At 38.5% G+C, this 14,171-nt stretch overlaps 1 long non-coding RNA gene across 1 annotated transcript in view; it reads left to right on the top strand.

Moving 5' to 3' along the window:
- LOC124596035 overlaps window positions 1-14,171 on the top strand; it is a 39,322-nt gene that overhangs the window by 3,599 nt on the left and 21,552 nt on the right. The gene's annotated exons all lie outside the window — the stretch shown is intronic.

Below are 14,171 nucleotides of genomic sequence, written 5' to 3' on the forward strand. Positions count from 1 at the left end.
GTTCAAGGCAATCGTAAAATGCGTTTTAGACAGGTACGTGCCGAGTAAAACTGTGAGGGACGGGAAAAACCCACCGTGGTTCAACAACAAAGTTAGGAAACTACTGCGAAAGCAAAGAGAGCCTCACTCCAAGTTTAAACACAGCCAAAACCTCTCAGACAAACAGAAGCTAAACGATGTCAAAGTTAGCGTAAGGAGGGCCATGCATGAAGCGTTCAGTGAATTCGAAAGTAAAATTCTATGTACCGACTTGACAGAAAATCCTAGGAAGTTCTGGTCTTACGTTAAATCAGTAAGTGGCTCGAAACAGCATATCCAGACACCCCGGGATGATGATGGCATTGAAACAGAGGATGACACGCGTAAAGCTGAAATACTAAACACCTTTTTCCAAAGCTGTTTCACAGAGGAAGACCGCAGTGCAGTTCCTTCTTTAAATCCTCGCACAAACGAAAAAATGGCTGACATCGAAATAAGTGTCCAAGGAATAGAAAAGCAACTGGAATCACTCAACAGAGGAAAGTCCACTGGACCTGACGGGATACCAATTCGATTCTACACAGAGTACGCGAAAGAACTTGCCCCCTTTCTAACAGCCGTGTACCGCAAGTCTCTAGAGGAACAGAAGGTTCCAAATGATTGGAAAAGAGCACAGGTAGTCCCAGTCTTCAAGAAGGGTCATCGAGCAGATGCGCAAAACTATAGACCTATATCTCTGACGTCGATCTGTTTTAGAATTTTAGAACATGTTTTTTGCTCGAGTATCATGTCGTTTTTGGAAACCCAGAATCTACTCTGTAGGAATCAACATGGATTCTGGAAACAGCGATCGTGTGAGACCCAACTCGCTTTATTTGTTCATGAGACCCAGAAAATATTGGATACAGGCTGCCAGGTAGATGCTATTTTCCTTGACTTCTGGAAGGCGTTCGATACAGTTGCGCACTGTTGCCTGATAAACAAAGTAAGAGCCTACGGAATATCAGACCAGCTGTGTGGCTGGATTGAAGAGTTTTTAGCAAACAGAACACAGCATGTTGTTATCAATGGGGAGATGTCTACAGACGTTAAAGTAACCTCTGGCGTGCCACAGGGGAGTGTTACGGGACCATTGCTTTTCACAATATATATAAATGACCTAGTAGATAGTGTCGAAGTTCCATGCGGCTTTTCGCGGATGATGCTGTAGTATACAGAGAAGTTGCAGCATTAGAAAATTGTAGCAAAATGCAGGAAGATCTGCAGCGGATAGGCACTTGGTGCAGGGAGTGGCAACTGACCCTTAACATAGACAAATGTAATGTATTGCGAATACATAGAAAGAAGGATCCTTTATTGTATGATTATATGATAGTGGAACAAGCACTGGTAGCAGTTACTTCTGTAAAATATCTGGGAGTATGTGTGCGGAACGATTTGAAGTGGAATGATCATATAAAATTAATTGTTGGTAAGGCGGGTGCCAGGTTGAGATTCATTGGGAGAGTCCTTAGAAAATGTAGTCCATCAACAAAGGAGGAGGCTTACAAAACACTCGTTCGACCTATACTTGAGTATTGCTCATCAGTGTGGGATCCGTACCAGATCGGGTTGACGGAGGAGGTAGAGAAGATCCAAAGAAGAGCGGTGCACTTCGTCACAGGGTTATTTGGTAACCGTGATAGCGTTACGGAGATGTTTAGCAAACTCAAGTGGCAGACTCTGCAAGAGAGGCGCTCTGCATCGCGGTGTAGCTTGCTCGCTAGGTTTCGAGAGGGTGCGTTTCTGGATGAGGTATCGAATATATTGCTTCCCCCTACTTATACCTCCCGAGGAGATCACGAATGTAAAATTAGAGACATTCGAGCGCGTACGGAAGCTTTCATACAGTCGTTCTTCCCACGAACCATACGCGACTGGAACAGAAAAGTGAGGTAATGACCGTGGCACGTAAAGTGCCCTCTGCCACACACCGTTGGGTGGCTTGCGGAGTATAAATGTAGAATGTAGATGTAGATGAAAGAAATACAGAAGAAGAGGAATGCGTAGCTTTGAGGGATGAAGTAGTGAAGGATAATAAAAATCTTTGGGTAACAGAAGAAATATTGAATTTAAGTGATGAATGGTGAAAATATAAAAATGCAGTAAATGAAGCAAGCGAAAGGGAATACAAATGTGTCAAAAATGAGATCGACAGGAAGTGAAAAATGGCTAAGCATGGATGGCTAGAGGACAAATGTAAGGATGTAGAGGCTTATCTCACTAGGGGTAAGATAGGTACTGCCTACAGGAAAATTAAAGAGACCTTTGGATAAAAGAGAACCACTTGTATGAATATCAAGAGCTCAGGTGGAAACACAGTTCTAAGCAAAGATGGAAAAGCAGAAAGGTGGAAGGAGTATATAGAGGGTGTGTACAAGTGTGATGTATTTGAGGACAATATTATGGAAATGGAAGAGGATGTAGATGAAGATGAAATTGGAGATATGATACTGCGTGAAGAGTTTGACAGAGCACTGAAAGACCTAAGTTGAAACAAGGCCCCAGGAGTAGACAACATTCCATTAGAACTACTGACAGCCTTGGGAGAGCTAGTCCTGACAAAACTCTACCATCTGGTGAGCAAGATGTATGAGACAGGCGAAATACCCTTAGACTTCAAGAAGAATATAATAATTCCAAACCCAAAGAAAGCAGGTGTTTGACAGATGTGAAAATTACCGAACTATCAGTTTAATAAGTCACTGCTGCAAAATACTAACGCAAATTCTTTACAGACGAATGGAAAAACTGGTAGAAGACGACCTCGGGGAAGATCAGTTTGGATTCCGTAGAAATATTGGTACACGCGAGGCAATACTGACCCTATGACTTATCTTAGAAGATAGATTAAGGACAGACAAACCTATGTTTCTGGCATTTGTAGACTTAGAGAAAGCTTTTGACAATGTTGACTGGAATACTCTCTTTCAAATTCTGAAGGTGGCAGGGGTAAAGTACAGGGAGCGAAAGGCTATTTACAACTTGTACAGAAACCAGATGGCAGTTATAAGAATCGAGGGGCATGACAGGGAAGCAGTGGTTGGGAAGGGAGTGAGACGTGGTTGTAGCCTATCCCCGATGTTATTCAATCTGTACATTGAGCAAGCAGTAAAGGAAACGAAAGCAAAATTCGGAGTAGGTATTTAAATCCGTGGAGAAGAAATAAAAACTTTTGCCGATGACATTGTAATTCTGTCAGAGACAGTAAAGGACTTGGAAGAGCAGTTGAACGGAATGGACAGTGTCTTGAATGGAGGATATAAGATGAACACCAACAAAAGCAAAACGGGGATAATGGAATGTAGTCGAATTAAGTCTGGTGTTGCTGAGGGAATTAGATTAGGAAATGAGACACTTAAAGTAGTAAAGGAATTTTGCTATTTGGGGAGCAAAATAACTGATGATGGTCGAAGTAGAGAGGATATAAAATGTAGACTGGCAATGGCAAGGAAAGCATTTCTGAAGAAGAGAAATTTGATGACATTGAGTATAAATTTAAGTGTCAGGAAGTCGTTTCTGAAAGTATTTGTGTGGAGTGTAGCCATTTACGGAAGTGAAACATGGACGATAGATAGTTTAGACAAGAAGAGAATAGAAGCTTTCAAAATGTGGTGCTACAGAAGAACGCTGAAGATTAGATGGGTAGATCACATGACTAATGAGGATGTATTGCATAGAATTGGGGAGAAGAGGAGTTTGTGGCACAACTTGACTAGAAGAAAGGATCGGTTGGTAAGGCATATTGTGAGGCATCAAGGGATCACCCATTTAGTATTGGAGGGCAGCGTAGAGGGTAAAAATCGTAGAGGGAGACCAAGAGATGAATACACTAAGCAGATTCAGAAGGATGTAGGTTGCCGTAGGTACTGGGAGATGAAGAAGCTTGCACAGGATAGAGTAGCATGGAGAGCTGCATCAAACCAGTCTCAGGACTGAAGACCACAACAACAACAACAACAACAACAACAATAGTTCTTTTGCTACTTTTTGTTATAATTCATATAGCCAATATTAGAAGCTCAATAGTTTGGAGATTCTGCTCTTTTGTTCCCCGGAATTTTAATTATTAACCAATTATAGAATGAAGATGTGCAAAGTTTGTTATCCTCGTGTATGAGTTACTAAACATTGAATTTATCTAACAAGTACATAGTATGCTGAAGACATTCACTTCCTGATGGTAATATGCTCATAGTGGGAGGTCCCAGGGTTAGGATCAACTTTTTGAAACCATATTACAGTGATGTGTGTTGAGTGTCACAGGTATCACACTCTGCTGCAATTCACTCTAATGGGGCCTCGTTGGACAGTAATCGATAAAAAAGACTTTCACTTGATGCTTTACAGTCTTAGCACCCAGAGCAGAGATGTAGCTTAGTGATTTAGATGATTTCCTGACATACTGAAGGTTGTAGCTTCTAATTTCATTTCTTTTTTTATTGATTCAATGAATCATTCTGTGTACTTAGAGTACTACGTGATATGGGACCAGTCATTATCGTAGGCTAGTTAAACATTCAAAGACACCCGACACCAAATTAAATACACCTAGACTTACGCAGTTGTAATTGTAATACTTAGTATTAGTATACGCACAAGTTGTTCAAAATTAAGATCAATTAGGCCTAATTAAAATTAAAATTTGAGGATACATTTAAAATCAAATTAAGTACAGACGTGCATTACATAATTTATACAACAGCTAAGCTTTACTAGATAAATATAATGAGTACATACAAGTAGATCAATTTTTAACAGTCGTTTAGGCCTTATAGAAATTTACATTTTGAAGATAAATTATAGTAGGTACAGAAAGATAAGAGTGCAGATATATAGAAAAATAATATGCAAAATATTCATGAAAGTTATGAAAAGTGTATTTTATTAATGTTGATTTAAGCCTTATTTTAAAATACGCTGGGTTCTTGATGCTTTTATGTTTGGTGGTAGATGATTATAAAGTTTAATCCCTGTGCATTTTACACTATCAGCATATAATTTCGTGGAATGGGGAAAATGTGTCAGCAAGTGTTTCCCTCTAGTATCGTGCTCTAGTATTCTGCTTCAGGCTGCCAATATTTAGCTAGGTAAAACTTAGTATGTCCAATATGTACTGGCATGGAAGTGGAAGAATACCTAGTTTTTGGAATAGTTGTTTACATGAGTCTCTCTGCTTTTTGAATAACATTATCCTGACAGCTTTCTTTTGGATTTTAAATAATTTATTGAACTCAGAACTGTGGCCCCAGAATATGAGGCTATATGTTAGGATTGAGTGAAAAAGAGCATGGTATACTGACATTAGGATTTTTATACTCGTCCCTTACCTGTCTGGCAGAAGCATAAAATATACTTTACTCATTTGGTAGCTAAGCTGTCAGTGTACCTTTTCCAGCTTAGAGTGTCAGAGCTAGATTTTCCAAGGAATTTAGTTACATTATCCAGTTCAGTACTATCTCCACCCATTTGTATAGTTGGGACGGTGGGATTTCTATTCTGAGCTGTATGAAGTGTTAGGCATACAATGTTTTTTGCATTAACAAGTAGCCTATTAAACTAAGCCATGAATCCAGTAGAGCTATACATTGGTTGACTGCAGCTTCAGTGCAGTCATCTGAGTCGGACATCAGAGTATTGGTGTTGTTGGCAAAAAGGAAGGTATTGCAAGTTGATTGGTGAAGAGGAAGATCATTAATGAACAGGAGAAATTGGATCAGACCTAAAACTGACCCTTGAGGAACACCATGTTTTACGGTTTGCATATCAGAACACGAAAGTGTGGATTTTCCTGCAGGGGTGACCTCACATGTCTGCGCATACTGTTTTCTGTTTAGAAGGTAGCTTGCAAACCAATCATACGCAGTTTTTGTAATAGTATTCTGTGGTTTACAATATTCAAGGCCTTAGTAAATCAAGGAACAACCCCATAGCTGGCTGTTTCTACAGGAGTGAGAGATGTACATAGAAATTTATAAACAGCATGTACTGTTGTTTTTGTTCCCTCCTGGAATCTGTATTGAGCTGGAGAAGGGATACTATACTTATTAAGAAATGATTTTAGTCTGTCAGCCACTAAGTACTCAAATATTTTACTAAACACAGAAAGGACTGCTATTGGCCAATAATTATTGGGATCTTATTTAGAGTCTTTTTTGTATATTGGTGTAATTTTTGCTATGGTAAGTAATTTACAGAATATGCCTTCTAAAAATCCCATTAGGTTCTTGAAAATTTTTATTTTCGAGACTTTACCAAAATTACTTTGATTATTATTTTTACTCAATTGGTCTAAATGTAATTTTTTAAACTGCTCATCTTTTGCTGCTGAATTTTAACCATCATATTAACTTTTTTGTTTTTTCTCACTTTTTGTTCTTATCATTCTTTTCTCATTTGGAATCTTTGCGCACATGTTTTTAATTATTTTTATTTACCTGTTGCAGTATTTAAATATTTGAAAACACCGCTATATTGGTTAAAAGACGAAATGATTTATTTATGTTGTATGGTGTTGAAAATGTAGTTTTGTTTTCAAGATCAAAATTTTATTAGACGGTTATCATCACACAAATTTTTAAAGTATAAATGCCAGTTGTACTTAGGACAAAATACAGCAGATGAGGATTGAAACATAAGAAAGGATTATAAATAAAATGAAATTCAAGCAAAGTGAAGAATTGAAACAATGGATGCATTAATGTGGGCAAAAATAGAAAATGATAAAACAGAAGAAATGAATTCAGTATTAAGATATAAAAATAATAGAAATCACACGGATAAAGATGCCTGCCAAAGGAAAAAAGAATGCCAGGGAGAAGAAAATTACAGCAGATAAATAAAATGGTTAACAAATTGATTAAAATTATGCCTAAAAGGATTAAAAATTAAAAATACGTTTAACCAGATAAATGAAGAAACATAACAATCAATCATTTCAGTAAAGATTTGAAAATAGAAATTTCAAAACTCATGACAGGCTTCAAAACCCACGATCTTGAGCATTTCAGGAATATTTTTTAATCACTACCCCATGCCACAACTCTGTGTAACATTATTATTTTTAAGTCTGTAGAGCATAATGCAAAATTCTCTGGGTGTTTTTATTACTCACAAATGAGAACCCACTACAGTGCATGGATGCAGGGTATGATACCTGGGACTCTAACCTAAACTATTGTATAGTTGTCAGTTCCACTCTGGGGAACTCTCCTTGTCAATCCACTTTAGTTGTGAGCCAACACAGAATTTTGTTGCTGTTGATACACATACAGTCACTGTTGGGATTTTTGCTTATGTGGAAACTAATACTGTTTCTTTAGTGTTTTTTCAGGTTTTTCATTTGGTTTACTTGGTTGTTTGTGACCCATCACTGATTAGGATGTTGTTTTCATCAGCAAACAAACAGTACTGTTTCATTGTGTTTGCAACTCTAGGGAAAATTGTTGACATGTATCAGGTAAGAATGTTAGGCCCAGAATACTTCCTTGGGGGACTCCAATATTGGCTTGTTCTGGGTTGGAAAGGTGTTTTGTGGTACAGTTGAAGTTTTTTGACAAATCTCCACCTATTTTCAGGTCTGAATGAAACCACCTATTTGTTAACACCCCCCCCCCCCCCCAGCCCTAGTGTATCTAGTTCATTTAGCAGAATTGTGTGGTCTGCTGCATCAGATGTTATGGTAAAGTTAATGAAGATACCTGTTAAATGATCCCATTTGTCTGGTGCTTCCAGAACATCATTTGTAAATTGAGCTGTAGCTAATCCTGTGATTTTACAAACTGTTCTTCACATAGAAGATTGTAATTTGTTAACTATACGAAGCCCACGCCTACAACAGTAGTACAAGTCTATATGACAACTAGCTCTGCAGATGACGAAGAAATTGAAGAAATGTATGGTGAAATAAAAGAAATTATTCAGATAGTGAAGGGAGATGAAAATTTAATAGTCATGGGTGACTGGAATTCGGTAGTAGGAAAAGGGAGAGAAGGAAACGTAGTAGGTGAATATGGATTGGGGGTAAGAAATGAAAGAGGAAGCCGCCTGGTGGAATTTTGCACAGAGCACAACTTAATCATAGCTAACACTTGGTTCGAGAATCATAAAAGAAGGTTGTATACATGGAAGAAGCCTGGAGATACTGGCAGGTTTCAGATAGATTATATGTTGGTAAGACAGAGATTTAGGAACCAGGTTTTAAATTGTAAGACATTTCCAGGGGCAGATGTGGACTCTGACCACAATCTATTGGTTTTGAACTGTAGATTAAAACTGAAGAAACTGCAAAAAGGTGGGAATTTGAGGAGATGGGACCTGGATAAACTGACTAAACCAGAGGTTGTACAGAGTTTCAGGGAGAGCATAAGGGAACAATTGACAAGAATGGGGGAAAGAATGGGTAGCTTTGAGGGATGAAGTAGTGAAGGCAGCAGAGGATCAAGTAGGTAAAAAGATGAGGGCTAATAGAAATCCTTGGGAGACAGAAGAAATATTGAATTTAATTGACAAAAGGAGAAAATATAAAAATGCTGTAAATGAAGCAGGCAAAAAGGAATACAAACGTCTCAAAAATGGGATCGACAGGAAGTGCAAAGTGGCTAAGCAGGGATGGCTAGAGGATAAATGTAAGGATGTAGAGGCTTATCTCACTAGGGGTAAGATAGATACTGCCTACAGGAAAATTAAAGAGACCTTTGCAGAAAAGAGAACGACTTGTATGAATATCAAGAGCTCAGATGGAAACCCGGTTCTAAGCAAAGAAGGGAAAGCAGAAGGGTGGAAGGAGTATATAGAGGGTCTATACAAGGGCAATGTACTTGAGGACAATATTATGGAACGGGAAGAGGATGTAGATGAAGATGAAATGGGAGATATGATTCTGCGTGAAGAGTTTGACAGAGCACTGAAAGACTTGAATCGAAACAAGGCCCCGGGAGTAGACAATATTCCGTCAGAACTACTGACAGCCTTGGGAGAACCAGTCCTGACAAAACTCTACCATCTGGTGAGCAAGATGTATGAGACAGGTGAAATACCCTCAGACTTCGAGAAGAATGTAATAATTCCAATCCCAAAGAAAGCAGGTGTTGACAGATGTGAAAATTACCGAAATATCAGTTTAATAAGTCATGGCTGCAAAATAGTAATGCGAATTCTTTACAGACGTATGGAAAAACTGGTAGAAGCCGACCTTGGGCAAGATCAATTTGGATTCCGTAGATATATGGGAACACGTGAGGCGATACTGAGCCTACGACTTATTTTAGAAGCTAGATTAAGAAAAGGCAGACCTACATTTCTAGCATTTGTAGACTTAGAGAAAGCTTTTGACAATGCTGACTGGAATACTCTCTTTCAAATTCTGAAGGTGGGAGGAGTAAAATACAGAGAGTGAAAGGCTATTTACAACTTGTACAGAAACCAGATGGCAGTTATAAGAGTCAAGGGACATGAAAGGGAAGGAGTGGTAGGGAAAGGAGTGAGACAAGGTTGTAGCCTCTTCCCGATGTTGTTCAATCTGTATATTGAGCAAGCAGTAAAGGAAACTAAAGAAAAATTCGGAGTAGGTATTAAAATCCATGGAGAAGAAATAAAAACATTAAGGTTCGCCGATGACATTGTAATTCTGTCGGAAACAGCAAAGGACTTGGAAGAGCAGTGGAACGGAATGGACAGTGTCTTAAAAGGAGGATATAAGATGAACATCAACAAAAGCAAAACGAGGATAATGGAATGTAGTCGAATTGAGGTGGGTGATGCTGAGGGAATTAGATTAGGAAATGAGACACTTAAAGCATTAAAGGACTTTTGCTATTTAGGTAGCAAAATAACTGATGATGGTTGAAGTAGAGAGGATATAAAATGTAGACTGGCAATGGCAAGGAAATAGTTTCTGAAGAAGAGAAATTTGTTAACATCGAGTATAGATTTAAGTGTCAGGAAGTCGTTTCTGAAAGTATCTGTATGGAGCGTAGCCATGTATGGAAGTGAAACATGGACGATAAATAGTTTGGACAAGAAGAGAATAGAAGCTTTCGAAATGTGGTGCTACAGAAGAATGCTGAAGATTAGATGGGTAGATCGCATAAATAATGAGGAGGTATTGAATAGAATTGGGGAGAAGAGGAGTTTGTGGCACAACTTGACTAAAAGAAGGGATCGGTTGGTAGGACATGTTCTGAGGCATCAAGGGATCACAAATTTAGTATTGGAGGGCAGCGTGGAGGGTAAAAATCGTAGAGGGAGACCAAGAGATGAATACACTAAGCAGATTCAGAAGGATGTAGGCTGCAGTACGTACTGGGAGATGAAGAAGCTTGCACAGGATAGAGTAGTGTGGAGAGCTGCATCAAACCAGTCTCAGGACTGAAGACCACAACAACAACAACCACCATTTGGTTTTTTATCATTGTTGTTTCTGTTACTTTTGGAAACAAAGAGAGTAGACTAAATTGGTGGACCTTTTCTGGGCCACCTTTCTTAGGTAGAGGCCAGACATTTGCACACTTCAGTATCTTTGGGAAGCAACCTGTAGTGAAGGATTAATTTATGATGAGTACCAAAAGGTCTTTGATACTGTCTGTACTGGCCTTCAGCAAGCACTCAGTCACTTCACTAATACCTGCTGAGGTTTTATTTTTTAGGTTGTGCACAAAATTGCTCAGTTCTTCTGCAGTGGTGGGTCACTATACCCTTGTGTTTGGATCCTAATGTGTTTCATCAAATTTCTGTTGTTGGTTGGTAGCTTCATTGGTGAAGTATTGATTCACAAAATTTGCTAGTTTTTTGGTAACATGTATGGTGGTACCATTGTGCTGAAATTGCATGTTGATCTCTTTCTTTAAAAAAAGTCTGATTTGATTTTGTTTTCCATATTGTCTAAGTGGGTGATTCCATTGCCACAGGTGCGACAATTGCACTATGTTCTCTGAAAATCAAAAGCTAATACAACAAAAAGTAAAAAATAGAAATACAGGTTGATTATATGAGTAGTTGTTTTACCTTCCCTTTAAGTGGTTCACAAGTTTACAAAGTGAGCTGTTAATCATCTTTAAAATCTTGTCAAGGGTGGGACAGCAAATGGGCATGGCACTGAATGGCCACCAACATTTTACAAAAGCATTGGAATCATACACTTGTTTTCTTTTGAAAACATTGAATTCACACAATTAAAACAGTTCTCTGTATAATGAAGCAACAATAAATGCAGAATTATAAATAATATAAAGAAAAGATAAGATTGGTAGTGACTGTGAAGATGACACATTAAATTATAGACAGGCACACTTTTAATTGTGGCTGTCGGCAATTTAATGTGTCATCTTTACGGTAAGTAGCAATCTGTCTTTTTATTAGATTGTTGACATTCCATCATGGAGTCACCATTGTTCAACATTATTAATATTTACTTATAAAAATTGCAATTGTAGACCATTGTGGTTGGAACAGAAAATTACCATGGATGTAATTCATGTGAAGCAGAATCTGTTCTTAAAAGTTAAAATTAATTTTGGGTCATTCTATCCCAAGTGATCACATTTTTCAAAATTTTCCCATTCTTGTATTTATGATGATGTATCATAGAAATGAACTCGTGCAAAATTTGAGCTCATAATACCCAATATGTTGGACACTGTGGCCCTATATTTGAGAAGCTCTTTGACAAGGGTGTGGTGAAAGCGGGCAATCCCCCGTGTTTGGACCTTTCTTAATACAAGGGAACAGCAACCAGGAACCTCTTATTTTCAGAGCTAATACAACTTTTTGCCCCGAATCAGAAAAACACAATGTGGCAGTTTGTAAAACACTTTGTGAGCCAATATAATGCAACAAAGTACCCCAAAAAACCTGCAGAGGAAAACATTCAAATTTTTGGGATTCTTTGGAGCCTGATATCTCTGGAGGGAAAAAAAACACAAAACCACGACAACTTGGCACACCCATTAATAGTACCTGTGGCAGGACCCTATCAGTTCACTTTCCTGTCTAAGCATTTATTGTGTCTCATACTCAATCAGTAACATTGCGCCAAATATAAAACTGCAGAAAGTGAGCAACGTTCAGTTGTATGTGTTGCAAAAGGATCACTTCAGAAGTTCTTTCCAGCACCACTGGAAAGAGCACACTTTTCTCCACTAGAAACATCTTGTTGTATCTTAGAGTCAATTCAGAAAGGGGGGAAAAGAAAGGTTGAACTTCAACAAAAATCCTGCACAACTTGCTATCATCGCAAGGTGATACAGCTTGCTAAATGTACAGTGCCAGGTCAAGCAACAGTGATTATTGGTAAACTGAGGCCAAGAAATAGAAAACGAAAGAAAGCTACGAGACAAATGGTCTTACTTTAGCTGGAACTCGCAAAAATCACTAATTTTTGCTAATGGGTTTGAACCACATGCAATTTATCCAGGTTTCAAGTGATACAACTTCTTTTGTGGCCTCTGTTTATCAACCAACTGATAACAGTGTGGTTTTCATGTCAGTTTTAAGCCTTATTCCTGGCAAATACATCCCCTACATCTATGACGATCACTGGTGGATTGGTAACGTGTGAAGTTGTATTGAAGAACATGATGTCCTGGTCAAATTCATGCACTCTTTTTGTAGAGATTGCTCATCCTATTGACCTGAAAGAAAAGATGAATGTTGGATTCTGGAACGGCACATCATCATGAATATTGCAGCACCGTCAGCCAGGTAGAACAGGATGTCAGTACAATTTTACAGAAGTACGGAAGAAAAATTTAATTCCATGAAGCAGTAATTTTAAATAGCACCAGCTTGGGAACCATCATGAAGAGACCCACATACCTTCTTGGGACCATGGCAAAAAACCCAACTGAGGATTTGTAACCCCGGTGAAGAAACCAACAAGCATGGCTTGGGAACCAAGGCTAGAATCCCGAAGCTTTGGAACCTCAATGAAGAAACCCACAAACACAGCCGTCTATATGTAATAGGATAAGCAGTGTCTGATAACATCATCTTGCACATCGGGCCTTTTCAAGTATACATGGTCACTGCTAGAATAGGGACAGAAATTGACTCAACTAATAGTTTTGAACTGATTGAGTCATGACATTTCCATGATTTTGATGGCTAGCACCAGCATTAATATACCAGTTGTCATTTTTGCTTGTCTTGCAGTTATGGGTTCAGCTACCTGTACTGAGTTGCGTACATAACACATTACACGACTTTCGTTGAAGTTCAACCTCATATTTGACCCCTTTACTGAACTGACTCTAAGAGTCAGCAGGAGGTTGCTAGTGCAGAAAATTGTATTCTTTAGAATGGTGCCAAAAAGAATAATTTCTGAACTGACCCTTTTGCGATATTTACATCTGAAATTGGATCAATTGCTGTAATTTTATATTCTATGCCATGTTTGTGATTGAGTACAATGGAAAATAATTGGTTTCTAGGAAGATGTGCTAATAGTATCATGCCCCAGCCATTGTTAACAAATGTGCTAAGTTGTAATTACTTTGCATTTTTTCGTCCTGAGATGTACGACCCCAAAGAAAGTGCATTATTCTCTGCAGGTTTTTTTAGTCACTTTAATGCATTATGTTGCGGGGTAAGCTACTAAAAACAGCATAGTGGACGCATTATTGTGGCAAGATAGACACGAAGCCCACGCCTACTACAGTAGTACAAGTTTATATGCCAACTGGCTCTGCCGATAACGAAGAAATTGAAGACATGTATGATGAAATAAAAGAAATTATTCAGATAGTGAAGGGAGATGAAAATTTAATAGTCATGGGTGACTGGAATTCGGTAGTAGGAAAAGGGAGAGAAGGAAACGTAGTAGGTGAATATGGATTGGGGGTAAGAAATGAAAGAGGAAGCCGCCTGGTGGAATTTTGCACAGAGCACAACTTAATCATAGCTAACACTTGGTTCGAGAATCATAAAAGAAGGTTGCATACATGGAAGAAGCCTGGAGATATTGGCAGGTTTCATATAGATTATATGTTGGTAAGACAGAGATTTAGGAACCAGGTTTTAAATTGTAAGACATTTCCAGGGGCAGATGTGGACTCTGACCACAATCTATTGGTTATGAACTGTAGATTAAAACTGAAGAAACTGCAAAAAGGTGGGAATTTGAGGAGATGGGACCTGGATAAACTGACTAAACCATA

The sequence above is a fragment of the Schistocerca americana genome, chromosome 2, assembly GCF_021461395.2.
Source record: "Schistocerca americana isolate TAMUIC-IGC-003095 chromosome 2, iqSchAmer2.1, whole genome shotgun sequence".
Lineage (NCBI taxonomy): Eukaryota > Metazoa > Arthropoda > Insecta > Orthoptera > Acrididae > Schistocerca > Schistocerca americana.